This window comes from Elephantulus edwardii, unplaced genomic scaffold (genome assembly GCF_000299155.1).
Source record: "Elephantulus edwardii isolate Elephantulus edwardi_28Jun2011 unplaced genomic scaffold, EleEdw1.0 scaffold00066, whole genome shotgun sequence".
Taxonomy (NCBI): Eukaryota; Metazoa; Chordata; class Mammalia; order Macroscelidea; family Macroscelididae; genus Elephantulus; species Elephantulus edwardii.
Window position 1 is genome coordinate 395,310 of NW_006399816.1, and position 11,245 is coordinate 406,554.

At 35.5% G+C, this 11,245-nt stretch overlaps 1 protein-coding gene across 5 annotated transcripts in view; it reads right to left on the reverse strand.

Annotated features, from left to right (window-relative positions):
* ZFAND6 (zinc finger, AN1-type domain 6) overlaps positions 1–11,245 on the reverse strand; it is a 99,236-nt gene that overhangs the window by 75,599 nt on the left and 12,392 nt on the right. For 2 of the 5 annotated variants that reach the window (XM_006888242.1, XM_006888240.1), the window contains exon 1: positions 5,449–5,531. The exons of the other annotated variants lie outside the window; for them this stretch is intronic. The gene's annotated coding sequence lies outside the window, so the exon portion shown is untranslated. Of the gene's footprint in view, positions 1–5,448; positions 5,532–11,245 lie in introns of those variants that run through there. 5 annotated transcript variants of the gene reach the window in all.

Genomic DNA, 11,245 nt, shown 5'->3' on the forward strand with positions numbered 1-11,245 from the left:
TTGGGTCACCTTTCTTTGTGATAGGAACAAATATCGATCTCTTCCAAAAATCTATAGGGAGGATCAGCTATGAGTAGGTTCCAAGGGCAATGATGTGTACACAAGTAACACTGATAAGGATGCTAACCAAAGATACAGCACTGGAGATTACCCAAAGGAAAAGAGAATTATGGTCAGAATCCTATAAAATAGTTAATGGTTGGAGGAGGGAAAAATGTGCAAACAACACAAAAGGTATATATAGGAGAAAGGTCCAGGCAACGCGATAAAAATCATGGGAAGAATTCTAAGGAGGAAAAAGTAGTCAATTAATGTAGGGAATTGTGGTGGCCTAGTGGTAAAGGTCTGAATCCATCAGCTGAGAAAAATAAGCATTCTCCTCTTACTGTTGGATGGGCATCCTGTTACTAGAGCAACAGTAAACAACAAAGTGTCAACTGCTGCTGAGATAGAATAAACACAAAGATTCATAGTGGTAGGTTGAAAGGCAAAGTGGTACTCAGGGTGATTACACGAGGGAAAAGAGTGTAAAAGACAAGAGGGATCTGCCGTCCTCTACAACAAAATACTAAACACAAAACTGTTTCAAGTTTTTCTAAAGCAAAATAGAAAACGAAATTCAAACAGAATCACAAATGGGTCAAAATGAGTAAGCATAGCCTAAGGGACCTGAGGCATTTGCTGCAGAAGGTCAAGGACTGCAGCCTTCAATATGGATTGAAGGTCAACATCAAGAAAAAGAAAGATTCTCATCACTGAGCCAATTGGCAGCATCATGATATGGGAAGAGACTGAAACTGTTAACAGCTTTAGCTTGCTTGGCTCCACAATCACTCTTGGTACCAGCACCCAGGAAATCAAAAGGCAAACTGCATTGGAAAAATCTGTTGTCTGGGACTTCTCCAGAGTACTGAAGAGCAAGGATATCAGTCTACAGACCAAGGTGCACCTCATTCAGGCCATGGTCTTTGCATTTATTTGCTATGCATCAGAGAGACAATGACTAGAGATGACAGAAGAATCATCAATGCATTTGAGTTGTGGTACTGGAGAAAAGTATTGAATATACCACGACTGCTAAGAGAATAAACACGTCTGTCCTGGAGAAGGTGAAACAGGCTGCTCCTTGGAGGCTAGGATTTTGAAGCTCCATCTCATATACTTTGAGCATGTTGCCAGGAGGGACCAGTTCTTGGAGAAGGACATCATGCTTGGAAGGTTGGAGGGACAATGCAGGAGAGGAAGACCCTGGATGAGATGGACTAAGGAAATGAGGGTAGGTGTGTTGAAGACAATGAAATTGGCTCAAAATAGAGCAGGGTTTAGAGCTGTTGTACATAGAGGGCATATCACCACCACCATCACAATAAAGAATATATTTAACATACTAAAGAACTGAGACATTCGAATTGTGCTGTTGGTAAAGAATACTGAACACACTCTTGACAGTCAACAGAATAAATCTGCTTGGAAAAATGGCAGCCAGAACACCCTCTAAAGGCAAGGATGTCTTGAGCATGTAATCAGGAGGGCCCAGTTATGCCAAATAACTGTTCCTCTTAAACACGAGGCAGTGAGCTTCGTGAAGACATCAGGCTTGGAAACCTTGGAAATAGGCAGTTCAATTCTATCTTTATAGGCAGAGCTGGAATCAACTTGACGGCAGCTGGGGTTAAATTATCTAAAAAAACAAGTAAATCTGTCTTGGAAGAAGTATAGCCAAAAATACTCTTTGTAACAGGATGGCAAACCTTCATCTCACTTTAATTAACAGCAAGTCTTTGAAGTACAAAATGCTTGGTAAAGGGACAGTGCAAAAGAGGAACGCTCAGTGAGATGGATTGACAGGGACCTCAACAATGGGCTTAAACATAGCTGTTAAACTGTAAAGACAGCACAGGACAACACAGTGTTTGATTGTGTTGTACATAGGTTCTCTATGAATCAGAACTGACTCAGTGGCATCTAACAAATTATCAACAGAAAAGTTACCTCCTAAAATGTTTAATTTTCTAAAGAACCACACAGGGAAAAAAAACCCTGCAAAATGGTTAAGTTCCTCTATTACACAGAAAAGAGAGCCACCTGTTCCCGGTTCTTTTCAAGCTTTTACTACTTTTTTGTCTATTAAAATTTTTCCTTATTAAGGAAGCACTGAACAGCAATTAACAATAAAAGAATTTTAATACATTTACTATCTTCTCTGGATTTTCTCCCCTCGATTCTAAAAGAATAAAATACATCTATTATTACTCATAGGGAGCTCTGGTGTCCTAGTGGCAAGAAGCCAAGCTGCAATTCCAGAGGCACATGATTCAAGGCCACCAGCTGCTCCAATGGGAGGATGGGCAATCCCCTCCAATGCAATTAATTGCCTCTGAAAACCCACTGGAGGGTCAGCTATGGGTCGGTTCTGACTCTATGGTACACGACAACATTACTACTCATCCTATTTCAATATCATGGTATTTAGGCCAATTCAAGACATCCAAAAAATGGATTTCTATCATTCCTATAAAACCGAACTACTGAAAGGACACACTCTAGGGACCAATACAGTAGATACTCTGCTCAAGTCAAAGTTCTAATATTCCCCACCCAAAGTATAAGAAATCTTTACCTAGGATACACAATGAACTTAATGTACAACCAAACTCGACTGTTATATTTACAATTATCTTCACCTTGACCAAGCAGCAACACAATGAAATTTTATTAAAAAGAAAGTAAAACAGTTTCTCAAATTTAGAATGAGGCAAATATTCTATGATATAAATGTTTAAGCATCAACAAAGCTTTTAAATATGTAAATGAATTCGAACTGCATCTCTCACAAACAGTAAATTTAAATACACAAATAATGTATTTCCTAGTGATGACTTCACTTAAATTTTCTATAACTGATTTATCAGCTATGTCCTCTTTAAATGTTAAAACTAAAGTATATGGAAAAATCAAATACTTCAGTCATGAAAAACATTTATAAAACAAAACATCCTGAGAGAAAACAATATAGTTAAATATACTAACTTTAGTTCCAAATGTTATCCATATTAAACTGGAAAATTATTTTTACACAAAGTAGTTTAAATTACAAAATGAGCTAGGGTATTTCATAAAAGATCACATTTGTTTAACTCACTATTCTATCAATGATGATAGCTTGTACTATGCCCTATTCCTGTCTATAATATTGCTTTAAATTACTTTTAAACTTTCTTCTAGAATATCAGGGAACTAGTTTATAGAGCCAGTTTCTGCCTATTCCATTTAACTGATCAGCTGATATGAGTATATACCAGTAGCCATTGCTAAATGGAGAATGGCTCTTAATGACAAACAAGTAACATATGGCCAAGTGGGTAATGAGGTGTGTTGCCAACCCAAAGGTGGTTCAAATCCACCAGCTGCTCCACAGGAAAAAGATGCACAACCTCCTCCCATGCATTTTATTGCCTCTGAAAATTCATCAGTGTCAGCTCCAATTTGACAGCCAGGAGGAGAGGAAAAAAAAAGTATTACTACGTAACTATGTGTGTTATCCTACCTTTCATTAAAAGCCTATGAAATATTGAAGAGGAGTGCACATACTACCTATTTCTATAATTTAAAAAACAATCCAAACCCTCAAGATTAAAAGGCAGAAAGAGCCACAAAAGGTATTCAAATAAATCTGTACAGAAACTATTAAAGTAACGTTAACCTATCCCATTTCTAAAGGCATTTCCAATAAATTTCTAGTAAGAAATTATTTCTTCTGCTATTTGAGTTCCAGAAGTGGCATATATGAAAGAAAGCTGCCTTGAATAACTAAAACCAAATTAATTGGTATGGAGTTAATTCTAACTCATAGGGATACTACAGCCAGTGTAAAAATATAAAGCCTTCTTCTCCCTGATAATACATATAAGAAGTATCATGTTTCATTCAGCCAATTTTGTTCATCTACATCTTGGAAAAAAGCATTTAAGACAGATTATTCATTTAAGCAAAACCCTACTACAACAAGTCAGAGTGCTTTACAGACACCTTTAATCACTTTAATAGAAAATTTAAGGGGCTGCCCATTAGAGAAATTCCAAAGCATATTTATATAGCTGGTGGTTATGTAAATTGGCCTAACCTTTCAAAATGCGATATTGCCAATGATATGTTCATAACCTTTGATCCAAAGTCTAGATTGTGAAAGAAATTTAAAAAAAAAAAGGTTAAAAACTGGGTTTGTCTGAGGATTAGTTTTTTTCCAAAAAAAAAAAAGGAAAAGTTTTAAAAGCTACACACTCAAATAAACACCACTTAAAAAGGTCAAAATTAGCAATGTAAATGTGTAACAGCCAAAAGAAAAGAGGAAATTATTAAGGTCCATCAATAATGTTATGAGCTACTTAAAACAACTGACACAATTAACTAGGAAAAAGTAAAAAGCCATACTGATACACAATTATGGAAAAAATAAATACACTAAGGTATAGGAGAAAGGGGAAATGAGACTATACATGATCTCTGCAGATCTGTGTTTAACTTGTATTATTATTGTTTAAACAATCAGTATGAGTAGGAAAGAAGTCACTAAAAAACCTGTGTGCTTTGGAGAAAGTAGCAGAGGTTACAGTACAACTCTGCTACTTTAATTTTTATCAGAACACCACAAAGAAAACAACCTCTGAAGAAAAATGTTGGTACTGACACATGTAATGTCAATAAATTCAGATACCTTTTCTGATTTTTGGTAGCCTCTCCACTTTTAAAAAATATAAAGCCATCATTTCCTGTTTCAAAGGGGTACTAGTTACTTATTTCCACCTTTGTAAGAAATTAAAGTTTGAATAAAGGAGAAAGCAGTTTTACCTTGTTATCTAAAAATTAATAGTCTTTAAAAAATGAAGCTAAAATCATGTGGATATTAAGGATGTCAATATATTATTACATTTAAAATTATAATATTTTAAAAATAAAATAAAATGTATTATACTGAAATTTAAAGGGTAAAGCTGGGGTTAAAAAAGGAAAAATGGCTGTCATTTAAATTCGCTAATAAAGGATAAATTTAGTATATTTCCCTTCTCTCTTTCAGCTACTTGATATCTTAAGTTTAAGGAAAATGACATTACACAGACCACCTCAAGATGTCATTTATAAAAACTGACAAATGACTACTCGTACATCCAATCCAAGAGCAAAGGCTGTCACTGGAAATTATTTTCATTCCATTTTTTTAAAATGACACTCAAATTCTGAACTGAAAATGAGAAAAGAAAGTCAAGTTTGATTCTCTGAACACCTATTTCCTGTACAAACAGCCCTTTTGTTCTGCTTCCCTGCTTAATGTTAATGTTCAGTTTGCATTAGAATAGAGAAACAATGACAAAACCTAGCATAGACAGAAACATAAAGGAGCAAAAAAGTGTAAAATAAAGAATCATTGAAAAATTAGAACAAAAATCCTACCAACAAAACCTTCACAATTTTCTGTTTGCTTCACCTCAGATTAACTTCACTTGAAGCTGTACTCCAAAGCAACCAAACCTGAAAGCCAAGCTCCACCTTCTGCAATTCTAGTGGCTGAAGAGTAAAATCTCCTCCCTGTTGATGAAACTAATAATTGTGATTGGATACAGCTAATATCCATTATTTTAAAGAACTTTTCCTTGCTAGCAGGTTAGGTTAAACACACTAAAACCCCATGGATAAGCTGGTTTCTTAAAGAAACAGTAGGTAATGTTTCAATTTTCCATCATATAAGGTTTGTTTAGTCTTTGTTCAGGTGAAAAATACGTAAGTAACAAATGAAAATCTCCTAACAGCTGCTTTATCTGCAGTTCTATGGCTAATCGTTTAAAATGCATTCTTTTAATCCAAGTCATTTGATATTTTTACAAAGCCATGGAAGTGGCTTAAAAAAGACTGACTCCTCTTTCAACAGACTTCACATTCTGTGTGAAAATTTTAAAGCAGACAGAAAATCTACTACAAGTATTTGCTGAAAAAAGAACAGTTTTTCACTAAGACTTAAAAAGGATAATAACATTAAGTAAAAATATAATTCCTTAAAATGCTGAAAGTACAAGATGAATTTCCAAGCTATTTTTCAAATTCTCCCATGTGAGTGTTTTGCCAAGGTTAATGTTTATCTATTGTAAAGAAAGACCTAAAGGAAACTATCTAAAAAGACACATTCAGGTATAAAGTTTAGATAGGTTAAAGTTTGTAATTTTTTTAAAGGGTGTTAACTATCAAGGATTACCTAAATATTTCATGGGCATTCTGAAGTGCAGCTAAAGGGTATGATCCTCTTAAAACGGAGTTACATTAAATGGTTTTTTGTTTTACAAAGCCTATCTATCTGATTAGTTAAACAGAAAGACAAAAGGTCTATCACTCTATACAGAACTATGTTTGTTGTATTTGACTATATAAGCTCATATTTTTATGTTTAATTGGAACCACTCACCTGTTAGTAGTTTGACCTTTCACATCAAGCATTTAAGTAGCATAATCTTCACCGCCACACAAAAAAAGTTTTGACCAAATCATAAAAAAAAAAATCAGAGTAATTTACTTTTTAAATGTGTTGAATAAATGTATGTTAAAATGATTTTTATTTAAATCCAGTTTTCAATATTCAAATTCTTGGAAGCATTTTTCTTAAAAAAATTTTTTCTACAGTAGAACACAAAGCCAACAAACTTGCTTTGAATACAAAGAGCAGTCTTTGTAACAAACTGAAAATTCACATAATTGCAACCTGCAACCTGACATGAATATGGAGCAATACCCTGCAGAAGCCCAAACAGCTGCATAATCTATTATGCCCTTTAAGTGGACAAATTGAAAGAGCCAATTCACAGAGGTCTAGTCCCATGATTCTTTGCAAGGATTCATTGCTTTGAATGCCCAGCACTCCACAAGTCAAGTTCAGGTTTCCTTTGCTCTGTTGGGACACTCATACAAAAAACAATTCCAAAATCCAAAAAAAGAATCTCAAACCCTAAACCACACTGGAAACAGAAGGGGTACCAGAGAACAAACAGTAGAAAGAATTAAGTTACAGCATAAGACTTGAAGAAAATATGTTGTAAATAGCTAGAAATTTTATATGGTTACTGAAAAACATCCTTGCTCTGACTCTTTCACTTCAAGGTTAATTATCTGTATAAAACAGACACTTTGTATATGCACTAATATAATACCAAGCCCAATTTTAATCTAAAGCGGAATTTAGCTTGTTAAGACAACTCTAGGGTCTACTTCAAAGTATTTCGAGATGGTAAATATCCCTTTCAGGTGGCATATAGGTTAAAATTAAGGGTCGCTTACTCCACTTCTGAATCATTAGCTGCAGAGAACAACGAAAATAAATAAAAGCAGAAGTAGAGCAATAAAACTTATAAGCAAGATTTTGGGAAAATAATATTATTTTATAAGAACAAGAAGACAACAAATGATTCAAGACTTGTTGACATCACTTTATGAGTATCACATATTCAAAGGCTGTACTGGGTATATCGTACATCCTTGGTTGAACTGCAAAGGTTTTTCTCCCAAAGTATACCTGCTGAAAAATATTTAGATTACAAAAATAACTGCACACCTTGGTACCATTTTCAATTTTGATAATGACTTTATTAAAAAAAATAAATTCAATCCTTGTTTAGGAATTACTTTTGGTAGGTGTTACAGAGCAGGATGTAAAAAGTTCTTGGAATCTTTAATGAATGAGAGAAACTAAAGCTGTTCACCTTCAAAAGAAACAAATCCCAATGTGTTCTTCATGGTATTGGACGCAGTAGTTGATGCAAGGACCACCTGGATATAAGCAAAAAACACAGTTGGGAAACATATTTTAGAAATGTTTCCCTGATAAATACACACTGCCTACAAAGTGAAGTATATATTCATGATTTCTATCCTTGACATTCATTAATTCATTATAATTCATTAAGTGGGTACAGGGAGCCACAAGGTGTATGTCTAGTGATGGCTAGTTTCCAGGAAAACATTAAACACAAGGATACACGGAGACAATAAAGAAAAAAACCAAGTTAATAAAAGTAGCAGCTCTGGTGGCCTAGTGGCAAGAAGCTGCGCTATCCCTAAGTCACGTGGTTCCAGGCCACGGGAAAAGGATGGACAATCTCCTCTCTGATTACTGCCTCTGAAAACCCACAGGAGCTATGGGTTGGTTCAGACTTGGTGCACACCACCAACAATAAACTGAATGCTGTCAACTCAGGTATGTCCAGTTTCTAAGGATATACGATTAAGGGAAGACTGTTCATATTTTTCCCAAGGAGCCACTAGTGGATTGAAAGAACCAGAGAATAGCCTTTGGGTTAACAGGGCAACTAGCTACAAATTACCCCAACAGAGCTATCAATTTATAAGCCACAATGAATTGTTGTATAGGTTTAGAGAGAAAATAAAAATTATCAGTGTATCCAAACCAGTATGTAAGTAAAACGCATTTAGAACCTTCAACTAAGATTTAATAATTACAAACGTTCATATGCCAAAGAACATGCCTAACTAAACTGCTAAACAAAGAAAAAATGCTAAACACACAAAACAGAATTGGCAAAACATCCCTTTCTTTCCTTAGCAGTGTAAGCCAGCAAAACAATAAATAAAAAAAGACAAAGAACCTCAATTATTAAGGCAGTTTTTCTATACTGCTTTCAATAGACATGCTCCTTTCCCAATAATATTTAAAAAAAAAAACCACAACAAATCCTCTAAGTCACAAAGAAAATGAATTCTGAAAATAGTTAACATATTGTATAGTAACAAAGTTAACAGAATTAGTGTATATATCCAACAGATTCTTTTACACTCAGTAACTTATGTTAAGCAGATGACACAACCTAGTTTACAGAAGATAAAGAGGACCTGAAGTGCTTACTGAAGATCTGATACTACAGACTTCAATATGGATTACATCTCAAGATCAAGAAACAAAACTCCTCATAAATGTACCAACATGCAACATCATGACAGATGAAGGGAAGAATGAAGTTCTCAAAGATGTCAATTTTTTTACTTGGAGACCCCTGGTGTCTGACTTCTTTAAAAAGAAAGGATGTCAGTTTAAAACCAAGTTGGGTACAAGCCATTATATTTTCAGTAAGAAAGACCAATGAACTGATCCTTTTGTAATGTGCTGTTGGCAAAGAATCCTCGGGGAAAATGATTCCATGTTGGGAAAAGTAAAGAGTTAATAAGGAAGTTGGGTGGAACCCTCAAATGACATGTATTAACACTGTGACTGCAATAATGGGCTTGAGCAAGGTGGAAATAGTGAAGATAGTACAGGACAGGGCAAGACTTCCACCTTGTTCACAGGGTTTGCAAGAGTTCAATTCAATGGCATTTAACTACATGCCATTAAAATAGCATAAAAGCTATGGCCATCAAGTCAATTCCCATTCACAGAACCCTTAAAAACAGAGCTGTCCCATTAGATTGCCAAAACTATAATTTTTATGGAAGCTAACTGCTCACACCATGGAACACAGTTGGTTTAAAAGACTCACTTTATTGATAGCAGAGTACTTAACCAAGCAAACACTTGTGTTACAAAGGCTCCTCCCTGCAGAAGGTCAAGGACAGTAATCTTCAATATGGATTGAAGCTAAACATCAAGAAGATAAAAAAAAAAAAAAAAAAGACAAAGATCTTCATTACTTGACCAATTGGCAGCACCATGATGGATGGATAAGAAATTGAGGTTATTAACAATTACAGTTTGCATGGCTCCACAATCAATACTCTCAGTACCAGCAGCCAGGAAGTCAAAAGATGAATTGCATTTGGCAAAAATCTCTTGTCAGGGACCTCCCCAAAAGGCCAAAGAGCAATGATGTCAGTCTAGAGACTAAGGTGCACATGATCCAGTCTTTATAGTTACTTACTATGCATCAGAGAGCTGGACAATGATTATGGATGGCAAAAGAAGAACTGGTGCCTTTTGAGGTGTGGTGCTGGATTAGAGTACTGAACGTACCATGAACCCCCAAGAGAACAAACAGTTTTGTCTTGGAGAGGGTGAAACCAAGTTTCTCCTTGAATGTAAGGATGCTGAAGCTCCATCTCACACTTTGAGCACGTGGCCAGGAAGGGCCAGTCCTTGTAGAAAGGCATCATGCTGGGAAGGAGAGACGGACAGTGAAGGAGAGGACGACTCCAGATGAGATGGACTGACATGATAATTAGGAAATGGGATTAGTTGTGCCAGAGTCAGACTAGACAGAATTTTCCTTAGACGTGAACATGGTTAAGATATCATCTCACTTTGGACATGTTATTAGGAGGGACCAGTTAGTTCCTGGAGAAGGACATCACACTTGGTAAAACAGAAGGTCAATGGAAAAAGGAAGACTTTTAAGAAGAGAGAGGCTGACACAGTGGCTGTAACAATGAGCTAAAACAGCAACCATTACCTTTCCAGCAGAAATATAATGGTATTCATGGAAATTTTAAGGTTCTGTAGCAGCAAAACCAGTTATATGTTATGCTATTAACAAAAAGTCAAGAGCTCAAACCCATCAGCTAGCTGCTCCACATACGATGAGCAGTCACCTCTGATAATAATTTAGTCTTAGAAACCCCACAGAGGGCCATTATCAGTCAAAATCAACATGACAGCAATGAGTAATATAGTTTTATGGGTTTTATTGTGCAGTCTCATGAAATTAATTATAGTGGTATATTTTACTTAACCTAATATCAATATTTAAAGTATCACCCTTTCAATGTTGTTATGTATTGTCAAAACTGCACTATAATCCCAAAGGCACATAGTTTGAATCCACCAGCTGCTCCACAGGAGAAGGATGAGTAATCTTCTGGGTGAACTGCTTCAATATGTAACCAATATTTTTAAAATTAAAGTATGTTCATTATTTTAGGTATTACAGTTTCAGTTCATATTTTATATACAATCCATTTCAGTTCAGACTTGCCACATTTCAACAGACAGGTGTGGTTATTTAAATAAAATGATAACAATGAGCCTTATGACTATTTAAATAGCTAGGATCAAAGAAGACTTTGTATTTCTACTGTCTAATACAACAGCTACTGTTGTTGTTGTGGTTGTTATGTGCCATCGAGTCGCCTGCGACTCATAGCGACCCTATGTACAACAGCCCTGAACTCCGCTCTGTCCTGTGCCAATCGCACTGTCTCTGACACTCTCATCCCAATTATCCCAGTCACTGAATCAATCCACCTCATAGAGGGCCTTCCT